General features: G+C 37.2%; 1 protein-coding gene and 1 long non-coding RNA gene across 3 annotated transcripts in view; one reads left to right on the top strand and one right to left on the bottom strand.

Moving 5' to 3' along the window:
• Window positions 1-14,935, top strand: part of ZNF292 (zinc finger protein 292) — a 94,121-nt gene that overhangs the window by 715 nt on the left and 78,471 nt on the right. The gene's annotated exons all lie outside the window — the stretch shown is intronic.
• Window positions 6,587-14,935, bottom strand: part of LOC144220187 (uncharacterized) — a 13,057-nt gene continuing 4,708 nt past the window's right edge. Inside the window, exons 2-3 of the long non-coding RNA XR_013331651.1 lie at window positions 8,717-8,841; window positions 6,587-6,736 (exon numbers count right to left, since the gene is read on the bottom strand). This is a non-coding gene — a long non-coding RNA (uncharacterized LOC144220187). The remainder of the gene's footprint in view (window positions 6,737-8,716; window positions 8,842-14,935) is intronic.

Raw genomic sequence — 14,935 nt, 5'->3', positions numbered from 1 at the left:
ACCGCGCCCCCCGCCTCTGCGCCTCTGGTTTCCCACTCCGACGGGCCTCCGCCCCCACTGGTTTGATTCCTTTGCTTCCCCCTGCTTTCATGCGTCCCGCCCCCGGCCCCGTCCTCGCTGTCTCCCGGCCTTTGTTGTTCGAGTTTCGCCTTAGGACTGAAGGGGCCTTTGTTGACGTTCTGGGAGCAGTCCCCGCCGACCCCTTGTAGCTAGCCGAGACGTTCGGGGGTGGGGGGCGCAGAGGTGGTCTCTTCCTGTCTTTGCTTGCTTGGTGCACCACTTACATGGCGAAGGTTGCTCTCCTCGGTAGTGGAGAGGAGCTCTCCGTGTATCCTACGGTCGAAATGTTTTTGTGGGGCGGCTTTCCAGAGTCCGCTTCTCTTCTGCTTTCACCCTTCGAGGAGTACAGTTGCCTCTGCCCTTCCTCCCCCATCTCCCCACCACCCTTATTACTTGGATGCTTCCCTATTTGGCCTTCTGGTGAAAAGGAGAGAGGATTGAGGTGGTTGTGGACCTATGCTCAGGTCAATTTCAGACCTTTCCTTCCTTTTCTTGCACAAGGACACTGCTTTCCAGTAACGGCGTTCTAATCAGGATTTGGAATGCTAATAACAGTGCTTGATAGCCATCGGAGAGTTTGGGTCTACATTTGGATTTAATTACAAACCCTCCAGTTACGTTTGAAATTTCAAGGTGCTGCTGCTGGCTGTGGGGAAGATTTTGGCTAGGTTGTCGTCTTGAGGAGGAAAAAGACCATGTCTGTAGGTCACATTGAGAGTTTACTTGTGAATGTATCATTGTAGAGAAATTGTTTTGGAAAGATACTGAGCTTAAGCCGAACAATGGGAGGACCATTTTAGGATATTAGAATAGATTACATTTTCACCTAATTTTTCGTACCCAAGTTCTGAAATCTTTCCTTTATAAGATCAGGGATACTTGAACTCCTACAAAAAATTCAACATGCACGTTATTGTCACTAATTACTTGGTGGTAGTTCATTCATTATCTTAAAAACCTTGTGAGATTAAGTGGTGACTTTTCTAGCAGTATATGCAATGTGAAAGCTCCCCACTTAAGGTAATATAGGTCTAGTGAATACCTATGGCAAAATTGAAGATTCCATCATTCCTTTGAATCCTTGTTTTAAAGAATTGTTGAAATTTGCCAGTTTGACCTATCTGGGAGTACCAAATCATTGTTAATTGATCTTTCAGATATATTTATCTTAGATACAAAAGAATACTTGACACCTTTAAGAGGAAGTCTTTCATTTATAAGTAAAGTCTGATATTTAGTCTTTGAAAAGTATTAAAGTCTAGCTTTGCTGGAAGATACTTTTCAGATAGCAGTGTCCACTGATGGGTTTAAGACTAATTAATGTAAACACACTTGGCCAGCAGTATTTTAAAGCAAGATTAGTAATTCTGGGAAGAAGGAATTGCATGCAGGTTGGACTTAATTTTGAGTATATGCAACATCATAGTTACCACTTTCAAAAGTATTTTTAATGGATGAAGCAGCATTTCTTTTTATCAATATGAAAGGAATTTCCTGTATTCCTTTTAAGCAATTAGCCTTATAATATGTAAATAGTTTTTATTGACCAGTGCTACAGGAAACATAATAAAACAAATATTGGGTTTGTGAATTTCAAGAATCATTAAATATTTCATGCACTAAAATGCATTTAATTTAATGCATTTAAAAGTAATCTCCATTACTTGAACAGTTACAAAATGTATCTGATATTTGATCTCTCTAAAACATACTCTTGTTTCTTTTTTTTTTTTTCTTTAAAGTAAGCTGTTTGTTTTAGTGATCTCCTCAAGTGGGAGTATCTTGAAACATTTGTTTCTTTAAAATTGTATCCTAGCCATTATTACTTAACATTCTGATAGGAGTTGAGCAAAGCAGTTGTTAACAAAGCATTTATTGGAGCAATCTAAAAACAGTATTTGAAATGCTAGGAGCTAGAAATTATGTTCTGATTTCTAACGTTGAAATTAGCTTTTTCAGTATACGTGTTTCTTGTAAAACTGGGATATTTACATGCTTCAAAAAGACAGATTTGTCAGTGGGCTTCAGAGTTAATATTCTATACGTGTTAACACTTAGTGCTTGTGTAATCCTAACTTGCGTTTATTTTAAAAAATGAATTAGTTTTAAAAATGAATTAACTTATATTTTGAGTTTTTACCTCAACAAATGTTTCTGGAGAATATAGTGAAACCTACATAAGTAAAAGTTGCTTATGCATTCTAGTTAATAGATTCTCTTTTTTTCCTTTTGAATGAAGTACAGTAGATTGACTTCTGAGAAGTAAAATAAAAATAAAAGACATTAAGGTTTTTTTTGTTTTTGTTTTTGTTGTTTACTGTTAACAGTACTGTTTTCTTTATCTTGAGTTGGAAGTATGCCCCCCGCCCCACTTTACTTTTATACCTGAACATTTGCTTTAACTTAAGTAGGAGGAGGGAAAGGTGGGAAAGGATGAGCAGAAGAGAGGGCCTGTCAGAAAATAAAAAATTTCCTTAAAATTTCCAAGCTAGCTTTAATCTGAGTAATGTAATTGACTTAATAATTTTCTTTCTTTCTTTTTTTTTTTTTTTGGTTTATTTACTTTGAGAGAGACAGAGAGAACCCACACTGGGGAGGGGCAGAAAGAATCCCAAGCAGGCCCTGTACTGCCAACACAGAGCCCATTTCTGGGCTCCAACTCCCCAGCCATGAGATCCTACCTGAGCAGAAGTCTGACACTTAACCAACTGAGTCACCCAGGCACCCTGACTTATTACTTTTCTTAAAATCCACTTAGAATAAGAATATAGGATAACCAGAAGTAATTTTTTGCATTTATTTGTGTCAGGATAATTACTGTATATAAAAATTGATTATAGTTAGAACTTCTTTGACTATTTTTTGTGTTAGACTTGGTCAGTATTCACTCACTCAACATTGTTAATGAAAACCTATACTGTAGGCCAGGCAGGTCTGGTCCCTGGCTTCAAGGAGCCTACAGTCTCTGAAGGAAGGTAAACAACTAATTGTAGTAAACTGTGATTTGTATCTTTTCTATTTCTGAGATCAGTGTAGTACAGTGGAAAGTTATTTATTTGGGAGTTTAAACAGAAGCATTTCAATAGAATTATTCTTAAAGGATTTTAGAATAATTATTTAAGAAGTTAAGCCATTGTAGTAGTTGGAAGAATGATTTGTTGGGACATAATGTGTGTTGACAGCATTATATACTGGGCTGGATGACTGGTTGATTAATACATGAATTGTGGCTGGTTTTGGTCATTTATCTTCTGGTGACCGATAATTGTTTAAAAAGATTGAATTGCACTTGTCGAAATAGGTTTGCATTTTGTATCTGCATACTTTCATTCATATAAGCAGCGTTTCTCAACTGGCATAGTCTTTTTCCTACTGAAGCTCTGTCTTTAAGGCATTTGAAAATCGGTGGGGTCAGTTGTTTATCATCTGCAGCATCGGTGGATGTGATAGTGGCATTTGGTGCCCATGGACCATGGATGCAAATTTTCTGAGGTGCTCAGGACAGCCCCACCCCACTGAAGAGTATTCCTCTGCCTAAATACCCAGAGTATTCTTTTCAGGAACACAACAGAATGAAAAATAATATATTAAGAAGATTTTTTAAAGTTATGCTCTTTTTATGTTAAGGTAATATAGTTATCATATGAAGAAATGTAGTTAATCTGGAACAGGTCTGGGTAAATGCTGACTGTATTTAAATTCACACTGAGCTTGAGGTCAAAATTTCTACTTCCTTAGTAGAAATTACAAGCAATTACTTAAACAGTAACTAAAACAATGCATTTTTACTAAGGTAAGAGGGTAGCAATTTCAGCATCCTTTATTGTCCTGATTAAAGCAGAGATTTGACCTTTTGATATTAAAATTCTGCGCTTTTAAGAAAGCATTTAATGCAGACTAGTTTTAGCTGTTCAGCAGGGGATATAAGATACAGAAGATTCTAGTATATAAAATAATAAGATTTAAATAAAACTTCAAAAAGACAGTTGAAGAGGTGTCAAAAGGCACTGCATCATTAACAGATTTACTTTTTTAATTCTATTTTTTAAATTGAAAATGTATTGAAATGTTTTTTTTTTATTCAAACAGAGAAAGGGCATACAACCAAAACTTGATCTTCTAACCCCAGACCTCCTGTCACCCTCCACAGAGACAGTCCCCCAATAGTTTTTATCCATCTTTCCAGAAATATATATTTGCCCCTTTTTAAAAGATGGGACATATTGCATACTGCCTCTTGCTTTTATTTGCCAAAAAAATGTATCTTCGAGATCATTCCATAGTTGCTCATGTAAACCTGTATTTTCCTATTTTTAATGTTTATTTTTGAGAGAGAGAGTGAGCGAGCAGGGGAGGGGCAGAGAAAGAGAGGAAGACACAGAATCTGAAACAGGCTCCAGGCTCTGAACTGTCAGCACAGAGCCTGATGCATGCAGGGCTTGAACCCATGAATCACGAGATCATGACCTGAACTCAAGTCCACTGCTTAACTGAGTGGCCCACCCAGGCGCCCCTTTGTTTTTCTGTTTTTAAACTGCATGGTAATTCCAGTCTGTGGTCATGTTTAAGCCATTATTAAGCCATTATTGGTGGACATTTAGAAAAATGTTATTTTTTATAATAATTTTAATAAATTGTTCAAAGTAGGAAGTAAGCACTTCTGGCTGGGGTATCAGAGAAATCTTTACTGAGATAGGATTTGAGCTGGGTCTTAGTACTTGTATTAATTAGTGCCTTATTGGTATAAGAAACAAAAACCAAAACTGTTAGGAAAGCTACTGAGTATTTAAATTATGTAGTTAAAATACTTTAGTGTGTATTTTAGTCTTATCTGTTTGATAGAGGTTGATTCTATTGCTTATCTGCATGTTCTCTTTATTATAGTGGCGTTTTGAAAATGCTCGCTTTCTTGAAAAAAGCTAGACTTTCTTTTGATTATTAGAGGATATCTTAAGTTAATTTTTAGGACACTTCAGATCGGAAGAAAAGATGGCTTGCTTGTTAATTAGTGATAATTACTTTAGGTATTGAGGGAGTAATAAGTCATTTAAACTTTAAAAGTGTAGGTAATTCTCAGGGGAAATAAGTTTTTAAATGTTCATAATTAGTATGATTGCATATTAGAGATACTAAATTCTACTTTCCAAAATATGCTTAAACCAATTTTAGCAAAGGAAAACTTTACCAAATTTTGCTTGCCTCTTTCTTGATACTTTCTGGTCCTAAATTGAAATGGGGCAAGATAAGATATATTCTGCAGTTGCTCTTCATAATATTTTATATGACTAATCTACAAAACCAGGAATCTTTGAAAATACGTGTTCTTAACTATATGAAGTTGTTGCTGTATTTATGTGCGTTGAAATTCTGTCAAAGTTGAGAAATTACCATATTTTTTCCAACTCCTACACATAAATCCAGTTCATAAAATTAGCCAGCCACCATGAAAGGAACCTCACTTATAGAATGGAAAGATCGTTATTAATGTTTGTTACATACCCTCTGTATTGTTTTCGAGGAGAACCTCTTGATTGTTATTTCTCTTTCAGCCTTGTGAGTTGCACAGTACACCTCAGGAAAAAAAAAGTTACCTTCCCCCTCTTGACTTTTACATTACAAAAACTTAATGGTCTTTAAATATATATATATTTCGGCAAGAAACGTTAAAATTCAATTACATGTAACTTTTCTTAATTTATTTTAGTTAGATAATTAAATTCCTCATGTGAGAGCATTAAGGGAGCTATAGAGCATTATGGAGTTCTCTGCCTTCAAAGCTCTTACAAAAATTAAGGCATATATTAAGTTAAGCAGTAGTATTAGATTGTAAAGTATTGGTGGTAAATAGAATAAGTGGAGTATGAATTAAGACAACTAGATCATTTTGGAATTAATTCAGTAAAAATTAAGCAGGAAAGGGAAACACTATTTGCATTAGGTCTTGAATGAATTTAGATAACCAAACAGAAGTGGAAAGGATGGGAATACACACCCAGAAAAATGGAACAACTTCAAACTGGCATCTTGGAGGAAAATATCAGGAGTTGTGTTGAAAAATAGGATAGAAAAAATAAATTAGAAGCAGTCTAAGGGTTTAGGATCCAAACAAAGGAATTTTAATGAATCTTTGAAGTGTAGATAACATATGGTCACATTGACTGAAGACACCCCCTTCTAAATTTGAGGCATTGAAACAAAAAGAAGTTCAGAATAATAAAACCTTTGGTGTTTGTTTTCTAAGTAGGCTCCATGCCCAACATGGGGCTTGAACTCACAACCCTGAGCTTGAGAGTCGCATACTCTACTGACTGAGCCAGCCAAACACCCCCAACTTTGTTTTTTCTTGAAGTATCTTGTGTCAGTTTTATTGCAGTGGGACTAACTACCCAAAAACATAGTAGCTTTAGAATAAGAGGTGTTTGTTTGGGGCTGGAACTCACAACCCTGAGGTCAAGAGTCACGTGCTCTAACAATTGAACGAGCCAGGTGCTCCAGAAGAATAGCTGTTTTTATTACTGTTCTCAAGTCTGTGGGTCTGTTGGGTGGTCTGCAGTCACCTGGTAGGTTGTCTGGGGCTGAATGGTCCCAGATGGTCTCACTCATTTGTCTTGTGTTTGTTAGGTGGGTTGGTCAAGGTTCCTGAGTTGAGTTGGCTCATCTGCTCCACTCTTGTCATCTAGTGAGGTAACATAGGATTTCTTTATATGGGAGGAAGAACACAAGTTCTATTGCACGACTGTTTTTTTTTTTTTTAATGTTTTTTAAATTTATTTCTGAGAGAGAGGGAGAGAGAGAGAGATAGCATGAACAGGGAAGGGTCAGAGAGAGAGAGGGAGAGGGAGATACAGTATCTGAAACAGGCTCCAGGCTCTGAGCTGTCAGCACAGAGCCCGACGTGGGGCTCGAACCCACGAACCATGAGATCATGACCTGAGCTGAAGTCGGACACTTAACCAACTGAGCCACCCAGGTGCCCCTGCACGACTGCTTTTTAAACCTCTGCTTGTGTTGTATTTGCCATGGTCCCTTTGGGTACATACAAGTGGTCAAACCCAGCTTCTTTTGACTTTAGGAAGATGTGATTCTTGGGGGATCATTTATGTAATGATCTACCACACATCTCATTTTCCTTTATTCCCCATTGCAATTTCAGGCACTTTTATAGGTCAAATAAAAAATTTTCCTCTCTGTAGCCCTGTAGCCTGTCTTTGCTTTTTTTTTTGGTCACTCATATTCTGTAATCAAAGCACATCTCTCTGTTCCTTTTCTCTTAGGTTAGCAAAAGACATTTTCGTTCTTTTTTTTTTTTTAAGATTTATTTAACATTTATTTATTTATTTTGAGAGACAGAGAGAGCAGCACGTGTGTGAGGGAGGGGCAGAGAGAGAGGGAGTCCTAAGTAGGCTCCGAGCTATGGTGAGATCATGACCTGAGCTGAAATCAGGAGTCAGCCACTTAACCAACTGAGCCACACCCAGGAGCACCATATAATCCGTTTGCTAATCTCATTCTTTATTAAAAAAATTTTTTTTTAATGTTTATTTTTGACAGAGAGAGAGAGGGAGTGGGAGGGAGAGAGGGAGGGAGGGAAGGAGGGAGGGGCAGAGAGAGAGAGGGAGACAGAATCTGAAGTAGGCTCTGGGCTCTGAGCTGTCAGCACAGAGCCTGATGCAGGGCTGCAACCTACAAACTGTTGGATCACGACCTGAGCCAAAGTCAGATGCTTAACCAACTGAGCCACCCAGGCTCCCCTAGTCTCATTCTTTATATAGAAGAAGGATATACCTACTACATCACTCAAACTTTGGAAAATTTGTAGAATAACCTCTTTATTTGCAATAGTTCACCTTAATATAAAATTTGGCCATAATTTGGTGTTTTTGTTGTGCTGTCTATACATTGTACAGTCCAATAATAGCATCCTAGTTCTTATCCTAATCTTTGGCCTTCTTTTTTTCTTAACCGATGAACTTGCTTTTAAACTTTCTATTTATGAAATTCCCCCAATATCTTGCTTTTATCTCTCTACCTAATTGCCAGTCCAGTACTTATAACAGTGTTTCTCAAATTCGAGTTTGCAGAAACCCAAGAGAGTGAGTCTGTAGATCTGAGAGTTACAAGTTTTGACCTCAGCTGATAGTAAGATTAAGATGTTAATTCTTTAACTTCATCACTTAGTTGTCAAACTCAACTATCACAAAACCATATATATCCTTACTATGTGTGATGCATTCTATTTTATTATTTTGAAAAGCTCCTCTTGATTTTATAGTCCACTGATAGTCATAACCAACAGTTTGAAAAATACTACTTTTAGGGGCATCACTGTGCTCAGTTTAGTAGTTAAGTACAAAGGTAGGCAGACCTGAGTTTATAAGGTGACCTTCTAGTCTTGCTGATTCAGAATATTCTTATATTTTATTTAGGAAGAGCATCAAAATTAAAATACAGTTTTAAGTTTACAGTGAAAGCTAGAAACTCTGCATTATGGCCATAGAACCCAATTTGAGAAATACTGGTGCATAGGATAACATACAAATTTAAGCCTTAGCCCAGGACTCTCTTTGCTCTGTTGTTTACTTTTGTCCATCCTTTCAGTGTTCAACAGGAACTTTCTGCTCCATCTAAATTGGTCTCTTCATTCCTTACAGCATACCTGTTCGTTTTATGTCCTTTGTGACTTGACTTAGAGGAGCAGTGTTATGTAGTAGAAAGCCAGATGGATTTCATTTCAAATATGAGCTCTTCAGTAGTCTGGACAAGATCTTCAGCTCACGCTTTCTATGAGAAATTAAGGCTGGGGTGAGAGTGAAGCTTGGAGTTGGAGGCTGGACTAAGCAAATTGAAGAGGAATGATATTTAATGTTCAGAACAGGTACTAATATTAGATGCTTTACTAACAGCAAATTGTTTAATCTGAAGACCTGTGAGATCATAGGATTAAATACCGTTCGGTTTGTTTAAATGTCCCACTTAATCCAAATTGCTTCCTAGGATCTCATTGTTACTATATAATACTTGTTTGGCATGACACTGAATCATTAGAAAATGTTAAATTTTATTAGGCATTTGTTTAGGAAGACAGATATTTGGTAATGGCTAAAATGAAGCAGTTCAATTATCTGGACACTGTATTCATGTGGAACATTCGGCATCCTTATTGATGCTGACATAGGCAATAATATATAACTTTATATACTCTTTAGATAACTTTATAACTCTTAGATACAGGTTTTGTATTTATAAAGAAGTAATCTAAATTTAAAAGTGGTAATTAATAATTGACTTGATTCCTACCACAGTCAGTTTTATGAGGATATTTGGAAGTTAGCGTATCAGATATTTAAATTAAGTCCTGTAGTAATTGTGATTTACCAAGGTTAATTGAAGCAGATATTTGTGGTGTTTTAAAAATATTTTTAATTAAAAAAATTTTTTAGTGTTTACTTATTTTTGAGAGAGAGAGAGACATAGTGTGAGCAGGGGTTGGGCAGAGAGAGAGAGGGAAACATGAAATCTGAAGCAGGCTCCAGGCTCTTAGCTGTCAGCACCAAGCCCACGTGGGCCTTGAACTCGCAAACCATGAGATCATGACCTGAGCTGAAGTTGGATGCTTTACAGACTGAGCCACCCAGGTGCCTCTGTAATTTTTTGGGAGAGTGAATACACCTGTGTGGATGCGGGGGGGAGGGGCGCAAGTAGAGGGAGAGAGAATTTTATTTTTTAAGTTTATTTATTTATTTTGAGAGACAGTGAGCGTGCGAGCACAAGTTGGAGAGGGGCAGAGAGAGGGAGACAGAGAATCCCAAGCAGGCTCCATGCTGTCAGCCCGGAGCCTGATGCAGGGCTTGAACTCACAAACCGTGAGATCATGACCTGAGCTTAAATGAAGAATTGGATGCTTAACTGACTGAGTCACCCAGGTGTCCTTATTTATTTACTTTTGAGAGAGGGGCAGAGAGAAAATTTCAAGCAGGTCTGCACTGACAGTGCAGATGTAGGGCTTGAACTCATGAACTGTGAGATCATGACCTGAGCCAAAATTAAGAGTCAAGTGGTTAACCAATGTAACCACCCAGGTGCCCTGCAGATATTTGTGATTTTTGAAAGACAATTACTTCCATTAAATAGGAATGATTTTATTGCCTTTTTAGGTGAGCTATTATTATCATCAAAACCAGGTGTTTAGAATTTTATTTTATTTATTTTAGAGAGAAAGAAGCGTACACTTGAGCTGAGAGGTAGGGCAGAGGGGGGAGAGAGAGAAAATCTTAAACAGGCGTCATGCTTCGCTTGGAGTCCTGTCCTGCGACCCTGGTATCATGACCTGAGCCAGAATCAGGAGGGGCACTCAACTGACTGAACCACCCTGAGGCTCCTAGAATTTTATTTACTCCAAATTAATAGCTTACATTTCGTATTTTCTGTATAAGCGTTTGTACATATTCTTGATCTTTCCCTAAGTTTTGCAAATATGGTCTCAGTCAGTGAAAATCCTGAAACATCACATGTTTAACTGAAAAGCGTTAACATTTTGTCAATTCATATTCTGCAAAATGCAAATTGTAATTTAATTTTTTTGAATAAAGCTTTCACAAAATTATATTTCTACAGAATAAAACATAGTGTTTAATAAAGTACTTGTTAAAGTCGATACTTAAGTAGTTTGGATCTTGTGACGTACCATGACTTATCCAAACCATATTTGTGTAACTTTATTTTAAAGCTCTGTTAGGGAAATTTAAAAACAAGTATTGCCTGCCTAAAATGGGGTATTACACCTAACAACAGATACTATGAATGCAATTGGTATCCTCAAATTGATCGTGAAGTTCATGGTTAGTATGAAGATATTTTGTAGGAAACAGTTCAGAATACTTGTGTCATAACTAGTGTGTCTTTAGTAATTAAGAATTCACCCTAGTATGTAAAATTGAGTATGTTGGCAAGAAGTGAGTCAGACCTAGCATATTCAATATTATGACTTGTTTATAAAATATTTCTGAAAAGGTGACCTGATGTAGTAAATGCTAAGGAGAAATTAAGAAAATTTTTTTTTAATGTTTATTCATTTTTGAGAGAGCGCAAGCAAGGGAGGGGCAGAGAGGGAGACTTTGAAGCAGACTCCAGACTCTGAGCTGTTAGCACATTGCCTGATGTGGTGCTTGAACTTACAGACTGTGAGATCGTGACCTGAGCCGAAGTTGGAAGCTTAGCCAATTGAGCCACCCAGGCATCCCAAAGAGAAATTATTATTATTATTATTTTTTTAATGTTTTATTTATTTCTAGGAGAGAGAGAGACAGCGTGAGCAGGGGAGGGTCAGAGAGAGAGGGAGTCACAGACTGAAACAGGCTCCAGGCTCTGAGCTGGCAGTCAGCACAGAGCCCGATGCGGGGCTCGAACCCACGAACCGCGAGATCATGACCTAAGCGAAAGTCGGACGCTTAACCGACTAAGCCACCCAGGCGCCCCAAAGAGAAATTATTTTTAACACAATAAGACATCTGAGGATTTGCCTATCTTCAGTAAACCATTTGTGGTGTTTGCCCCCCCCTTCAAATCATCTTTTATAGATGTTGTTTTACTTGAAAGAAACTCTGCTCTTTACATCCAGTCTTCAATATATACTTAGTTTGACAGACCATTAGATACTGTGAATTAATGGCTTGGATTCTAAGGACACTGCTTTTAATTCTCACAAAATTGTTTATTGTGACCCTAGGCATGCTACTAATAATTTTTCTTTGTTTCTTTATCCTTGAAAAGGAAACGATACAGACCTTCGTTGTAAGAATTGATAGAAGGACAGTTATTTTAAATGATTGTTAAAATATAAAAACATTTTCATTTACACTTAGAGACTACTTTGGAAACACCTTTGATGTTTTATATATAATGATCCAGCATAATTTGAAAACAATAATTTTGTTATTTTCAATACCGTCTATTAACATCACTTTGAAAAATAACATTTAATTACTGATTTACCAAATTTTTGAAGTCTGTATTCTAGGAAGGTGGAATTCGATCTTAAAATTGATTAAAAAAATCTTTTGATTTTGGTGGTGTGAGGGGGGAGAGATTACTTTGTAATCCTGTATGGCTTTACCATTGAAACCTTTCCTTTGTCCACAATTTGAAAACTGGGATTGGAGAGGCACAGAATGAGAGAAGGTATACTACACTGTAACTAAAAGTATAGATTTTGAACTAAGATTTGAATTAAAACTCCCTTTTGGACTTCAGGCTTGCTTTTGTGTCTATGTCCTCATCTACAGCCTGGAGGTAGTAAGATCTGTGTTCAGGCTGTTGTGATTAAGGCATAATGTTTGCTGATCACTTTGTATATTATGATGCTGGAAGTACATAGTAAATGCTAGCATATCATGCACTTAAGAGGGCTTGATCTGGAATTGTCCTTCATAAAAGAACATTAATCTTAATGTTAGTAAAATACTCTTTATTGTTATCTAGATAGTGGTTTTAAAAAACTAAAAAAAAATTGTTAAGGGAACTCCTTCCCTCTACCTCAGAGTCTTACTTGATATCTTGATATGTAAAACAGTAAAGTTTGACAAAGACTGATCTAGCATATAAACAGTATCATTGCCAGTGATTACAAAGGGGTTTCAGGCATACTTCTTTTCTGACATTATTTTCTTAAACAAGTGGAATTTTTTCCCCCTTATTTTTCTTAATTTTACTACTTATCTGTATGCTGGTGAGGAATAATGAATGACATAATAAAGACATCACTAAGAATTTTCATGTATTTAATTTTTAAAGAGTTTTAGTTGTGCTGCTTACTTTTGTTTTACATACTACGGCACATTAAATAAACTCATATTTTTGGCACCTAAGATTTAAAATAAATTTATTTCTCTGGAAGCATGGCACAGACATGTATATTGTCTGAATAGTGAAATTGTGCCTTTTCAGGGGAACAATAAATGTTAAATAGTGAAACTTAAAACAATTTTTTTAAATAGTGAAACTTACACACAAATAGTTCTCTACTTATTCATTGCTAAGGTTTAAATCTTTTAAAGTTTATTGAGAAGACCTGCGGCATCTTACACATTCCCCCAGATCTTCATCTTACTTTCTCTGGAGCTTTCATTTGCTTCCTAGGGTTTCCAGAGAGGTGGAATTTTCCCAGGAAAGTGGATCTTTTCATTAGCGCAGCTAATTCTCCACCCCCTCAGAGAACCTTTCCACTTTTCCTGTGTCTTCATCATTTTTCTTTCCATCATTCCTGACCTTCAACCTGCAGATATGTGTGTCTTTCATGTTTTTGCCTTGTTGTCATTTATCTTTTTTCTCCCTTTCTCTTTAAGTCTGTTTTGAAAGAAAGGGGGAGAGTGGTGGTGGGGAAGGGGTAGAGAGAGGGAGAGACAGAATCCCAAGCAGGTTCTGCACTGTTACTGCAGAGCCCAATGGGGCTTAAACTCAAAAACCATGAGATCATGACCTAAGCCGTGATCAAGAGTCGGATGCTTAAACGACTGAGCCACTCAGGTGCCTCTGTTGGTCATTCATATTAAGATTTTTTCCATTTTCTTTAAGCCAGTCTGTCTCTTCACATATGAGACTTCCACCTTAAAAAGGGGTGTTTTAACTGTTTTCTACTCTTTACTGCCACAATTCTTGGAAAAGTACCATATGTGTTGTCTTTATTTCTTACCTTCCTTTGCAGTTTGGATTCTACCCATTGTGCTAAAGAAAAATGTTTGTTTTAAAGGTCATTTGCTCAGCATATCTGTAATACTTTATTAAATGTAGACCCAGGTAGCAATCCAGCAGCTCAGAATACTTCACATGCCTGCGTTGTTTTTAAGAAAGTGTAATTGTCCACATTTTAAAAATTACAAGCTTTGGAGCGCCTATGTGGCTCAGTCGGTTATGTGTCTTGATTCTTGATTTCAGCTCAGGTCATGTCACTTTGAGTCCGAGCCCCACATCAGGCTCTCTCCTGTCATCACAGAGCCTGCTTTGGATCCTCTGCGTCCCCCCTCCCACTCTCATGTGTGCATTATCCTTCTCAAAAATAAACATTTATTTAAAAAGTTGTAAGCTTTGGGGCACCTGGGTGGCTTACTTCAGCTGAGGTCATGATCTCACGGTACGAAAGTTTGAGCCCTGCATCTGTGCCTACAGCTCAGAGCCTGGAGCTTTCTTCAGATTCTGTGTCTCCCTCTCTCTCTGTCCCTCCTCTACTGTCTATCTGTCTCTCTGTCTCAAAAATAAACATTAAAAAAGGTTTATAAAAAGTTATAAGCTTTCATAATGAAATGTGGATGTTTGGCTTACTCTTGGAAAGTCAGGAATCTGGCAGTATTGGACTCATTCATGGCTACAGCTGAAATGGCTTGCCTGCTCAGCCCCTTGGGATTTTAAATGTTTGTGATCTCATCTTAAGTTTATTTCCCTTCAAATTTATTTACATTGCTCTCCTAATCGCCTACCTTTGTGACTGCTCCTTAGTCATCTTCACTGACTCTTACTTTCACCTGCTACAATTGCACAGTGATTATTAGCTACCATTGATACATTTAAAAGACTAGATTCACTATTTCAGAATTTTTTTTGTGCCATTTCCTCGAATGTTCTTTTCTTCCTTGCACTTCTCATGAGTAACCCTCAACCATTTTTCCCACTTTATCATCATGTCTGGGATTGATTCTCATCAGAAAGTGGCCCGTGATGCCCTACTTGATAATCCATGGCTTCCATATTAATCTTCAGTAGTCATCCACTCTGACAGCATCCTCTGTCACTCACTCTGGATAGCATTTCCAGGTATCCATTCTTTATTTTGTTTTTAAATTTTGTTTTGTTTTTTGCAAGAGAGAGCATAAGTGCCAGGGAGGTG

The sequence above is a fragment of the Crocuta crocuta genome, unplaced genomic scaffold, assembly GCF_008692635.1.
Source record: "Crocuta crocuta isolate KB4526 unplaced genomic scaffold, BGI_CrCroc_1.0 scaffold9, whole genome shotgun sequence".
Classification (NCBI taxonomy): domain Eukaryota; kingdom Metazoa; phylum Chordata; class Mammalia; order Carnivora; family Hyaenidae; genus Crocuta; species Crocuta crocuta.
The sequence above is the reverse complement of the archived record's forward strand: the minus strand, read 5'-3'. Positions and strand labels throughout refer to the sequence as shown.